Raw genomic sequence first — 13,767 nt, 5'->3', positions numbered from 1 at the left:
ACCATGCTTGGGGAGACTGTCCTGCTTTAATGGCTGTAAAGGCCTGAATGATCATGGCTGCATTACGCTGTTGTGAGACTCTAATCTTGCATACACACCACAGGCAAACCAAGGAGACCAACACCAGAAGGCCTGCTAATGCTCCCATGCCTGCCCATTCCTTCAGATGATTCATGGCTGCAGCAATCCATGATGATAATCCTGTGGTTAGTCCTGCGTCCACTCTGGTAGAATTTGCCTTAACAATGGCCACTCTCAGCTGCTCCATCATAGTATCAAATTCTTCAGTCCAATTACCTAAAATATAGCTAGACAATTATTTAGACAGATTTGCAGCACGGGAAAAATTCTCATATTGTATGCTAGTGACACAAAGTCCAGCATACTTCCATTGACAGCCAAGTTGAGCAATTTGCCATAGGGTATCAATTTGCTCCTGCATGAGGTCAATCCTCTGATTGAACACCATCAAGTCTCCTTTTAGTTGAGCATTAATTCCTTTTTGTACATCTAAAGCATGAGCTACATTGGCTAAAAGATTATTTAGGGTCTGAGCAGTCTGCATAGTATGACTCATGGCTAATGCCGCAGTGGTAGCTCCAACAGCCGCCAATGAGATGGCAGTAACAATGGCAGCTGTAATTCCAAGATCCCTTTTCTGTCTGAAGAGAGTAATAGTGTGAGGGGCATCAACGGGCACAGGCACCCAGCGAGGCATGCGAGTAACCAGGGCATACCTAAATTCACTAGCATTCCAGCATTGGGCAAAAAAGCAAGTATCATTACCACAATTACTTGGCTCTATCTGGCTAACAATGAATAAAAATGAGGGTTATAAACAAACAGGTGTGGACTTATAGGAAATATTATGAGAAGCCTTAACCCCCTCGTTGGAACATCCTGCATCAGTTCTAGAACTAGCAGTGGTGGTGTCCGAGGTCTGAGTAGGTTCAGGAGACCGTTGCCCCCAGAGGTGAGACGTGCTCCATGTAAATTGACTAACTCCATGTTTTCCTCCACTTTTGAAAGTCATTTAAGGTTCTTAAATTATCTTTTCTTTCTTTTTTCTTTTTTTTTTAAATTTTTCATCAATTACACTTTGTTCATTCTGCATCCCCCCATAAGCCCCTCCCTCCTCTCCTCCCAATCCCACCCTCCCTCTCCTTTCTGCATGCATGCCACTCCCAAAGTCCACTGATAGGGGAGGTTCTCCTCTCCTTTCTGATCTTAGTCCATCAGTTCACATCAAAAGTGGCTGCATTGTCCTCTACTATGGCCTGGTAAGGCTGCTCCCCCCCAGGGGGAGGTGGTCAAAGAGCACGCCAATCAGATTATGTCAGAGGCAGTCCCTCTTCACATTACTATGTAACCCACTTGGAGAGTGAGCTGCCATGGGCTACATCTGTGCAGGGGTTCTGGGTAATCTCCATGAATAGTCCTTGGTTGGAGTATGAGTCTCTGGGAAGTTCCCTGTGTTCAAATTTTCTTGTTCTGTTGCTCTCTTTGTGGAGGCTCTGTCCTCTCCAGCTCTTACTATTTCACAGTTCTTACATGAAATTCCATTCACTCTGCCCAACAGTTGCCGATCAGGCTCAGCATCTGCTTTGATAGTCTGTAGGGCAGAGGCTTTCAGAGGCCCTCTGTGGTAGGTTCCTAGGTTGTTTCCTGTTTTCTTCTTTTTGTGATGTCCATCCTCTTTGCCTTTCAGGATGGGGAATGACCGTTTTAGGTAGGGTCCTCTCTCTTGCTTAGTTTCTTTAGATGCACAGATTTTAGTGGGTTTGTCCTATGTTGTATGTCTATATGAGTGAGTATATATCGTGTGTGTCTTTTTGCTTCTGGGACAACTCACTCAGGATGATCCTTTCCAGGTCCCACCATTTACCTGCAAATTTCATGATTTCCTTATTTTTCATTGCTGAGTAATATTCCATTGTGTAGATGTACCACAATTTCTGCATCCATTCTTCAGGTGAGGGGCATCTGGGTTGTTTCCAGCTTCTGGCTATTACAAATAAAGCTGCTACAAACATGGTTGAGCAAATGTCCTTTTTGTGTACTTGTGCCTGTTTTGGATATATGCCCAGGAGTGGTATGGCTGAATCTTGAGGAAGCACTATTCCTAGTTGTCTGAGAAAGCACCAGATTGATTTCCAGAGTGGTTGTACAAGTTTACATTCCCACCAGCAGTGGAGAAGGGTTCCCCTCTCCACTCCAGCATGTGTTGTCACTTGAGTTTTTGATCTTGGCCATTCTGATGGGTGTAAGGTGAAATCTCAGGGTTGTTTTGATTTGCATTTCTCTAATGGCTAATGAGGTTGAGCATTTCTTTAAGTGCTTCTCTGCCATTCGATTTTCCTCTGTCGAGAATTCTCTGTTTAGCTCTGTTCCCCATTTTTTAAGTGGATTACTTGGTTTGCTGCTTTTCAGCTTCTTTAGTTCTTTATATATACTGGATATGAGTCCTCTGTCAGATAAAGAGTTGGTGAAGATTCTTTCCCAATCTGTAGGCAGTCGCTTTGTTTTGATGATGGTGTCCTTTGCTTTGCAGAAGCTTTTCAGTTTCATGAGGTCCCATTTATTGATTGTTGCTCTTAGAGCCTGTGCTGTTGGTGTTCTGTTCAGGAAGTTTTCTCCTGTACCAATGAGTTCTAGGGTATTCCCCACTTTTTTTTCAAGCCGATTTGATATGTCTGGTTTTATGTTGAGGTCTTTGATCCACTTGGACTTCAGTTTTGTGCAGGGTGATAAGTATGGGTCTATTTTTAAGACATCCAGTTGGACCAGCTCCATTTGTTGAAGATGCTATCTTTTTTCCATTGTATGGTTTTGGCATCTTTGTCAAAAATCAGGTGTCCATAAGTGTGTGGGTTTATTTCTGGGTCTTCTGTTTGGTTCCATTGATCCACCATTCTGTTTCTATGCCAGTACCATACAGTTTTTAAAACTGTTGCTCTACAGTACAACTTAAGATCCAGAAGATCTTTTATTGTAGAGGATTGTTTTAGCAATTCTGCGTTCCTTGTTATTCCATATGAAGTTGAGAATTTTTCTTTCCAGGTCTGTAAAGAATTGTGTTGGTAATTTGATGGGAATTGCATTGAATCTGTAGATTGCTTTTGGTAAGATGGCCATTTTTACTATGTTAATCCTGCCAAGCCATGAGCATGGGAGATCTTTCCATCTTCTCATATCTTCTTCTAATTCTTTCTTCAGAGATTTGAAATTTTTTTCATACAAGTCTTTGACTTCCTTGGTTAGGGTTACTCCGAGGTACCTTATGTCATTTGTGGCTATTGTGAAGGGTGTTGTTTCCCTAATTTCGTTCTCAGCCCTTTTGTCTTTTGTATGCAGGAGGGCTACTGATTTTTTTGAGTTAATTTTGTATCCGGCCACTTTGCTGAAGGTGTTTATCAGCTGTAGGAGTTCCCTGGTAGAGTTTTTGGGGTCACTCATGTATACTATCATATCATCTGCAAATAGTGATAATTTGACTTCTTCCTTTCCAATTTGTATCCCCTTGAGCTCCTTCAACTGTCTTATTGCTCTAGCAAGGACTTCCAGAATTATGTTGAAGAGATATGGAGAGAGTGGGCAGCCTTGTCTTGTCCCTGATTTCAGTGGGATTGCTTTAAGTTTCTCTCCGTTCAGTTTGATGTTGGCTATAGGTTTGCTGTATATTGCCTTTACTATGTTTAGATATGTGCCTTGTATCCCTGATCTCTCCAATACTTTAAACATGAATGGATGTTGGATTTTGTCAAATGCTTTTTCAGCATCTAGGGAGATTATCATGTGTTTTATTTCTTTCAATTTGTTAATATGGTGGATCACATTGATGGATTTCCGTATATTGAACCACCCCTGCATACCTGGGATGAAGCCTACTTGGTCATGGTGGATGATATCTTTGATGTGTTCTTGTATTCGGTTTGCGAGTATTTTGTTGAGTATTTTTGCATCAATGTTCATAAGGGAGATTGGCCTGAAGTTCTCTTTTTTGGTTGGGTCTTTGTGAGCTTTAGGTACCAAGGTGACTGTGGCTTCATAGCATGAGTTTGGTAATGTTGCTTCTGTTTTGATTTTGTGGAATAGTTTGAAGAGAACTGGAGTTAGCTCTTTTTTGAATGTCTGGTAGAATTCTGCGCTGAAACCATCAGGTCCTGGGCTTTTTTTGGATGGGAAACTTTCGATGACTGCTTCTATTTCCTTGGGGGATATAGGACTATTTAATTGATTTACCTGGTCCTGATTTAGCTTTGGTAAGTGGAATCGATCAAGAAAATTGTCCATCTCATTTAAATTTTCAAATTTTGTTGCTTATAGACTTTTGAAGTAAGTCCTAATGATTGCTTGGATTTCCTCAGTGTCTGTAGTTATGTCCCCCTTTTCATTTCTGATTTTGTTGATTTGGATGGTGTCTCGCTGCCTTTTAGTTAGCTTGGCTAAGGGTTTGTCTATCTTGTTGATTTTCTCAAAGAACCAGCTCTTGGTTTCATTGATTCTTTGAACTGTTTTATTTGTTTCTAATTGATTGATTTCAGCCCTGAGTTTGATTATTTCCAGCCATCTGCTCCTTCTTGGTGTGTCTGCTTCTTCTTTTTCTAGGGTTTTTAAGTAAGCCATTAAGTTGCTTGAATGCGCTGTCTCAAATTTCTTCTTGAAGGCACTTAGTGCTATGAACTTTCCTCTTAGCACTGCCTTCATTGTGTTCCACAAGTTTGGGTATGTTGTGTCTTCATTTTCATTGAGTTCTAGGAAGATTTTAATTTCTTTCTTTATTTCTTCCCTGACCCAGCTGTCATTTAGTAGCAAGTTGTTCAGTTTCCATGTGCGTGTAGGCTTTTTGCTATTTCTGTTGTTACTGAGGTCCAGCTTTATTCCATGGTGATCAGACAGGATACAAGGGATTATTTCAATCTTCTTGTATCTGTTGAGGCTTGCTTTGTGACCAACTATGTGGTCTATTTTGGAGAAGGTTCCATGAGGTGCTGAGAAGAAGGTAAATTCTTTTGTGTTTGGGTGTAAGGTTCTGTAATTGTCTGTTAGGTCCATTTGATTCATGACCTGTTAGAGATATTGTTTCTTTGTTTAATTTCTGTTTTGTTGATCTGTCCTTTGTTGAGAGTGGGGTGTTGAAGTCTCCCACTATTAGTGTGTGGGGATCTATGTGTGGTTTAAGTTTTATCAATGTTTCTTTCACAAATGTGGGTGCCCTTGTATTTGGGGCATAGGTGTTCAGGATTGTGATATCTTCTTGGTGGAATTTTCCCTTGATGAGTATGAAGTGTCCTTCCCCATCTCTTTTGATTAATTTTGGTTGAAAGTTTATTTTATCAGATATTAGAATGGCTACTCCTGCTTGCTTCTTGCATCCATTTGCTTGAAAAGCCATCTTCCATCCCTTTACCCTCAGGTAATGTCTATCTTTGTGACTTAGGTGTGTTTCTTGTATACAACAGATTGCTGGGTTTTGTTTACGCATCCATTCTGTTAGTCTGTGTCTTTTTATTGGAGAATTAAGTCCATTGATATTGAGAAAGAGTAATGACCAGTGGCTGTTAGATCCTTTGAATTTGATGTTGGCTGTGGTCATACGGTTGTGTGCTTGGTTGCTTTTTGTTTTACTGTAGTGGGGTTATTTATTTCCTGTGTTTTCTTGAACGTAGCTAGTTTTCTTGGGTTGTATTTTCCCTTCCAGTGTCTTTTGTAATGCTGGATTTGTATGTAGGTATTGTTGAAATTTGTTTTTGTCAGTGAATATCTTGTTTTCTCTGTCTATGAGGACTGAGAGTTTTGCAGGGTACAGTATCCTGGGCTGACATCTGTGTTCTCTTAGGGTCTGCATGATATCCGTCCAGGCCCTTCTGGCTTTCATAGTCTGTTGAAAAGTCAGGTGTGATTCTAATGGGTTTGCCATTATATGTTACTTGGCCTTTTTCTCTTGCAGCTTTTAGTATTTTTTCTGTGTTCTGTATACTTACGGTTTTGATTATTATGTGGCGGGAGGATTTTCTTTTCTAGTCTAATTTATTGGGTGTTCTATAGGCCTCTTGTATTCTTATTGGCCTCTCCTTTAAGTTGGGGAAATTTTCTTCAATGATTCTGTTGAAAATATTTTCTGGGCCTTGGTGCAGGGAATCTTCTTCTTCCTCTATTCCTATTATTCTTAGGTTTTGTCTTTTTATGTTGTCTTGAATTTCTTGGACGGTCTGTGTCAGGAATTTTTTAGATTTAACATTTTCTTTGACAGATACATCTATTTCTTCCATTGTATTTTCCACACCTGAGATTCTTTCTTCCATTTCTTGTAGCCTATTGGTTATGCTAACCTCTGTAGTTCCTGCTTTCTTCTCTAAGTTCTTTCTCTCCACAATTTCTTCCATTTGTTTTTTTTTTTTTTTAATTTTTCCAATTCTATCTTCAGGTCTTGAGCTATTTTGTTGGTTTCCTTCCCCTGTCTGACTGTATTTTCATGTTTTTCCATCAATTCCTTCAGCTGTTTGTTTGAACAATCCACTGTTTCTTTTATTTCATTCAGTGATTTAAGCATTTCCTCTCTAAAGGCCACAAACTGTTTGGCTGCAGCTTCTTCTATTTCTTTTCGTATTTTATTTGTTTCCTCTGTTATCATCTTCGTGAGCATAGATGTTAGGTCGTCTCCTTGAATTTCATTTATGCTGGGGTGTCTAGGGCTATTTGCCCCTGGATAACTGGGTTCTGGAGATGCCATAATGCTCTGGCTTTTGTTGGTTGAGCTTTTACGCTGTCCTCTACCCATTGGGCTATCTTAGTTGTTTGAATTTAGTTTCTGGTTGTTCCTGGACTCTTGTAGTGGAGAGAATCCCTTTGGCAGGAAGATGGTTTTTCCTGAAGGAAGCCTTCCCAGCTTTTTGGGAATAGTCCCTGGATGTCCAGTGTTTTTCAGGAGTTGCTACAGCTCACCTCAGGCATCGAGACCTGGGTGGTAACTGTGGTCCTGATTAGTCAAGAGGGCTCTCCTCTCACCGGGAGAAGTCCTGGAGACAGCTGCCCTCCTTCTGGGTTTCTTGCTGTAAATTTAGTGATCAGCTGCTGTAACCTGTGTGTCCTGTGGTTTGGTCGGTTTTGTTAGGGATAACTGGTTGCCCCTTGGAGCAGTATCTGGGGGTTGATCTCAGGGTTCCCGGTCTTTTGTAGGTCTGAGGTTAGGGCTCTGTGCCCCAGAACCCAAGAGGTAATCTGTGGCGGGTGAGTACTGCTCTGGTGTCTTGGGGCACACAGTTCTGTCTGTAAGGAGTAGTTGGTACAAAGCAGGCCTCTGGGCTGGCGGAGCGTGCACCTACCTGCTAGTCTGCGGGAGCTGAGTTTCCAATCACTCTGTGCTCCCTGTTTGGGCCCAGATCTGTGATGGCTGGGCGTACTCGCCTGTTTGCGATCTGCAATCTGCTAGACTTTCCCTAGGTGACCCCAGCAGCACGGTTTCTTCCTTCCCTGTGGGGTTCTCTCCGGACAGGGGTTCCCAGTCCCTGTTGTACTGGGGCGCACAGCTTGTCTGTACTGCTGAGCTGAGCGCGCAGCTCTCTTTGCGCGGCAGGAGCTCAGCTGTGATGGCGGCCGGCAACCGCCGTCCCAGAGACCTTCCGGGGAAAGACTGGGTGACCCGCAATCTTGCTTCCTCGTGGGGTCCCCCCGCGACTGGGACTCCCAGCCTCAGGCACCCTTGTGCCCACGGATCAGCCTGGGAAAGTGAAGGGGACACGCAGGCTTAAGGCACCAGCCCGGAGACCCAAAGCCCGAGTTACTGGGATTTCTTCCGGGTTCTGGCTGGGCAGCCGAGAGTGGACCCGACTGATTCCCACGCTGTGGGAGCCTCCCCTCACCTGGGAAACATGATCGATGTAGTTTCAGGGCCCAGAGTTCAGTCTCCTGGTCGCTGCATGGAGAATGCTGTCCTGCTTCTCAGATGCGGTGCTCTCCCGGCGCCGCCATCTTGGCTCTCCAACTCCCAACTCTTAAACAGTCTGAACTCAGTGAGAACACAGATGTTTTATAGACCAAGGAAAAGGCTGAAGGTTGTAAGAATTCCAAGCACTTGTGAGGTCTTAGAAGCTTGAGACTAGAAAACATGGGACACACATGACGTCCCAGGAGGAGGTATCTGAGTCACCCTTCAGAGGACGGGAAGGATTTGACAAGCCTGTTAGTGGAGGTGTCTTTGTGAACAGAGCTAAGGATCATTTGAGAAAAACACTGAAGATTCCTGGGAGCGGAGAGTCTGATTGCAAAGACCCCAGGCAAAGTCAGGCTTATCAGAATCCCAAATATCCCAGAGGTCACTGAGGCCCCAGCAGACAGAGTGGTCAGGAGAAGAAGGCTGCCCAGATGGATACATTTTTGAAGAGTCGTGCCTCTTCTGGGGGCTGTTTCTGATCTACATGGAGAGGCCTTTTGTTGGCTAGTGTGGTTGACTGAATTTTGTTTTTGTTGTTGTTTTGTCTTCTTGGTGCAGGACTCAGGGCCTTGCATGTGTTAAGCATATAGTCTATAACTGAGCTACATCCTTAGGCCCTGAATGTTTACATATTTAAGTATACATTTTAGGGGGAGCAAAAGATGGCTCAGTAGGTAACGGTACTTGCCAGCAAGGCTGATAACCTGATCTTCATCCCTGGAACCATATGGCTGAAGGAAAGTTGTCCTCTGACCTCCACAAGCATATGCAAGTAAACAAATAGCTGTAATAAAAAAATTAAATGGATATTTTATTGTGAATTTCTTTTTATCCCTGCCCTTTTTGTGGGGTGTGTGTATGTATGTATTTGTGTGGGTATGTGCACATGTGAATTTAGGTGCTTGTGTGTGTGGAGGCTAGATGTACACCAAAGGTCTCTGCTGTGGTTAATTTAAAGGTATGGTCTATAACGTTTATTATTAGCCCTACAATTGTTACAAGAGTGTTATCTAACCCGTTATCACAATCAATAAAAGACACAGACATCTGATAGATTTTTAGAATAGCTTTATCTTACCTGGGGCAGTACCTTCCAGGCCCCATCCCAGGCCAGTTGTTCTAATAGTTTCCGTCTGGGCTACATCCCCTCCATAATTCCATAAATACTTGCTTATTCTCTCATTTGGCCATGCCAGTTGGCCATCTGTTCCTCTCCATGATAACCCATGGACATGTGCTTCTTCCTTCTTCTTCCTCCTCCTGTACCTGTCTGTTCTCCTTCCCATGATTTTCCTCTCCTCAAAGCCATCTAACTTTGGCCACACCTACCCCATTCTGCCCTGCCCAGGGCTTTTAATCAGGCGATCAGGATTAATTTCTTAGGCAAGGTTACTAACGTCATCCTGGGGTACATGAAGGTCTGCTCTAAAAGACAGCAAGCAGACCTTGGGGACCAAATTATTTAACAACCAAATACAAAGCATCAGCGCATGCTGTTACAGGTCCCCTTTACAATCACTCTCTACCTTGCTTTGCAGAGATGAAGGCGCTCAATGAATCTGGGGCTCACTGATTCCAATAGGCTGGCTGGCACTGAACTCTAGAGATCTATCTGTCTCCAGCTCCCACATTTGGGTTCAGGTATATGCTGCTGCTCCTGGCTTTTTCATGGCCGCTGGGCATCCACCTGAGATCTCTGGAGTAAGGCTATGAAGAGTATTATAAGGAGAGTGGGTTTGACTTTGTGAATAGAGATTATATATGTATATATATATGTATGCCATGTATATATGTGTGTGTGTGTATATATATATATGTACCATCTTCATGAACCATGGAGGATATTACAGCTACTCTACAACTAGACAATGATAGCATCAAGAATCATCTTAAACTTTGATGAGTGAGAAAATGTTGTTGCCTTTTACTTTATTTCATTGAATTGTGTTTGATATTTTGAATGACTTCAGAAAGTTTCTTGTTAGAAATCAGAGGAACAGCCAGACAGTGGTGGCACACACCTTTAATCCCAGCACTTGGGAGGCAGAGGCAAGTGCATCTACAGAGTGAGTTCTAGGACAGCCTGGGCTATGCACAGAGAAACCAAAATCAAAGAAAGGAAGAAAAATAAACAAACCAGAGGATAGGGTATCACAGTGGACAAAGTATTTTAGTTTGTACATCCTGGGGTAGGTTTTGACCAATTTAAACCTATGCTGGCATTTCATGACATAGTGATTGGTTCAGGATTGGGCATATGATCCTAGATGTTTTGATCAGAGGCCCAAGTCTTTCTTTCTTTAAAAGATGGTTATTTTATTTTTTAATTATGTGTATGTGTGAGAGTACATAGACATGAGGCTGGTGCCTTGATGGCCACAAGCATCAGGTCTCTCTGGAGCTGAAGTTACAGGCAGTTGTGAGCTACCCAACATAGATGCTGAATCAAACTTCCGTATCTGCAAGTACAGTCTTTTCCTAACCACTAATTCATCTATCCATCCCAAAGACCAACTGTCTGCCTTTCTTTCTTTCTTTCTTTCTTTCTTTCTTTCTTTCTTTCTTTCTTTCTTTCTTTCTTTCTTTCTTTCTTTCTCTTTCTTTCTTTCTTTCTCTCTCTCTCTCTTTCTTTCTCTTTCTCTCTCTCTCCTTCCTTTCTCTCTCTCTCTCTCTCTCTCTCTTTCTTTCTTTTTCTTGTTTTCAAGACAGGGTTTCTCTGTGTAGCATTGGCTATCCTGGAACTCACTCTGTAGACAAGACCTCCCTCTACCTGCCTCCCAAATGCTGGGGTTAAAATGCTCACTACCACCACATGGCTTCCATGGACTTTCATGTAATAACTTAGGGTAGATGTTTTAACTTCTGCTGGAGGTGAAGGAGGTGTGCTCCCCGAGATTTCTAGTTCAGATTCTTCAGCATGAACCACCCTTTGAACGAAGCAGAGGAAAAAGGAAATGAGAAAGACAGTTCTTTAGCAACATAGCTGTGTCCCTATGTCTGTCCTCACCTAAAACCTATCCAGAGAGAATTCAAATAGATGAGTCACCATTCCCCTCCTTTCTCTGACACAGGTCTGACTGTTATCTGTGGCCAGGTACATCCCAGCCATCTGAGGAGCTTTCCTGTAAATGCTGTCTACAATTCCCAGACCAACCATTTTTACCACCTCCCAGCTTAGAGCACAGGAAACAGTCACCTCAGAAAATCTGCCAACCATTTGGAGCTAGAGATTGCGGGGTCACATCACACTCTATGCAAGTTAACGTCACCTTCAGAGCATGTGCTGTCTATCCAAAAATCCTAGACCCTAGGACCTTGGGGAATAGGTCCCAGGAAATGTCAGAGCAGTACACCCTTGTTTGGGACCATCTCAGCTGAAAAATTTCCCCTGCAGTGAGAGCCAGAGTTCCTGAAACACAGGGATGGTTGGCCTGATCCTGGACTGCTCTGTGACTCTCCCCAGACGACAGAGACAGGAGAGAAACTGACTCAAACTACAATCTGTGTGATATCAACCGCCAACTTTGTCACTGCTTCCTGAGAACCCTTTATCAGTTTGTGCTCCTTACAAGACAGTTTGGGCTCATAACAAGGAGGACAACCTGTGGACCAACTGCCTGACCTTCCTCCTGGATCCATTAGGCTGGTGAACCCACAGAGGCTCTTGGAGCTGATTCTACCTGGCAGACACAGGCACTCTGCCCCAGAATCAATGAATCTTCTGCAGATAGAGTTTGCCGTACAGGGGCATTGCTAGCCTGATCTCAACAATTACTTCAGTGGATAAAAATACCCTGCCTGTGGCCAGACCACTGAGATTTGAGTCTTACGCTCACTAGGAACAGGCTACGCACGCTACTTAACTTCCCTATGCCTCCATTTCCTCCTTTATAAAGTGATAAAATTGACATCTACCTCCTAGACCTGCTTAGAAAGTTCTGACACATGGTCTGAGAGAAATGCCTGGCACTTAGTTTGGGCTACTAACTAAAATATACTGTATGTCTTCAACAGCAGAAAGTTATTTTCTTCCTTTTTTAAAAAAATGACTTCTTTTGTTCTTTTTCCTTATTTTTTTAATTAATTTTATTCTCTCGCATATTATATCCTGGGTGCAGTTTCCCCTCCTCCCCTCCTCCCCTCCTCCCAGCTCCCCCCTCTCCGTCTCCATCCACCCTTCCTCCTTTTCCCTTCACAACAAGGCAGGCCTTCAAGGGATAGCAATCAAACATGGCATATCAAGTTGCGATAAAAATAAGCACCTCCCCTCACATTAGGGCTGGATGAGGCAACCCAGGAGGGGGACGAGGGTCCCCAAAGCAAGCAAAAATGTCAGAAACAGCTCCTGCTCTGCATGTTAGGAGTCCCACAAAATACCAAGCTATACAAATTGTAACATAGATGCAGAGGGCCTAGGTTGGACCCAGGCAGGCTTCCTGATTGACGGCTCAGTCTCGGGAGCCCCTATGAGCCCAGCTTTATGATTCTGTGGGTTTTCTGTAGGACTCCTCTGGCTCCTACAATCCTTCCCCCCCTTCCTTTACAGGATTCACCCAGCTAATGTTTGGCCCTGGGTTTCTGTATCTGTTTCCATCCGTTGCTGGGCAGAGCCTCACTGACGGTGATTGGGCCAGGCTCCAGTCTCCGAGTACAGCAGAATACCATTAGGAATTATTTCTTATAGCTCTGTAGACTGGGAAGTCCCAAATCAAACATCAGCAGGTACAGGGTCTGGTGAAGATCAGCTTTCTATTGGAGATGCCAACCTTTTCTTGTATGGTGGGAGGCAGACAGCTCTTGGGGTCTTTATAAGAACACTGACCTCATTCACGAGGTGTCTCCCCCTCGTGACCTAGTCACTTCCTCAAGGGCCCATTTCTAAATATGGTTGCATTGGTGATTAGGTTTCAGCTGTGGATTTAGAGGCGAGAGACTGCGGACATCGCATCCACTTGGAGCACCTGGTTAACGTTTAGTGACTATTAGCTACCGGGCTGTCCATAGTCTACTAACAGTCTACTTACAGAGATGCCACAGATCCCCTGCGCGCCCCCATAAAAACTAAAAACTAAAAACAAAAAAGCTGGAAGAGAGGAAAGTACATACACAAAGCAGAGCCCATGAGACAGGGACAGGGATGGCAGGGTGCCTTCCTGGCAAGGTAAATTTTCTCTGCCCAGGCAGGGAGACGTCTCTGGGCTGGATCCAGAGCCGGAAGCGGAAGCAGCCCAGCCATCCTCTTCCGGTTGCTAGCATGTTTCGCTGCTGCAAGTTTGTTGCTTTGTTGAAAGCTCTACAGGACTTCTCCTAATAATACTTCCCCACTTCTAAATTTTACTTCATGCTTTCTGAGACCTGCCATCAATCTTAACCCCCCCACACACACACCCCCGAGCCTCACTAGAGAATCGCGAGGAGCCCATCTCCCCATTTTATAGGTGAGGGGGGGGGCGAGGTTGCGGTTCAGCTTGGTAGGCTCTAAAGCATGCCCAAATCGTGGTCATGGACTTTTTTATTTTATTCTTTATGTTTTCTTTTCTACTCCCCGACCCTTAAATTAATTTTTCTTTGACAGTTTTATATATACATATACATAAAACATTTTGACCTCTCTGCCCCCACCCTTTCTAATCTCTGCATCTCTATCAACCCCTTCTCACTGCTAGTTCCTTTCCCAGATTCACGACCTTTTGTTTGGTTTTGTGACCTGTTTTCTTTAAGCAGGCTCACCTGTGTGAGCAGTGGTTTGGAGCCTGGTGAGGTCACCGTTGGGTGCACAACTGAAGACAGTGACTCCCCTTCTTCCTGAATCTATCAGTAACAAATAGTTAAGC

This window comes from Meriones unguiculatus, chromosome 2, assembly GCF_030254825.1.
Source record: "Meriones unguiculatus strain TT.TT164.6M chromosome 2, Bangor_MerUng_6.1, whole genome shotgun sequence".
In the NCBI taxonomy this organism is placed as follows: domain Eukaryota; kingdom Metazoa; phylum Chordata; class Mammalia; order Rodentia; family Muridae; genus Meriones; species Meriones unguiculatus.
This window is presented reverse-complemented; position numbering follows the sequence as displayed.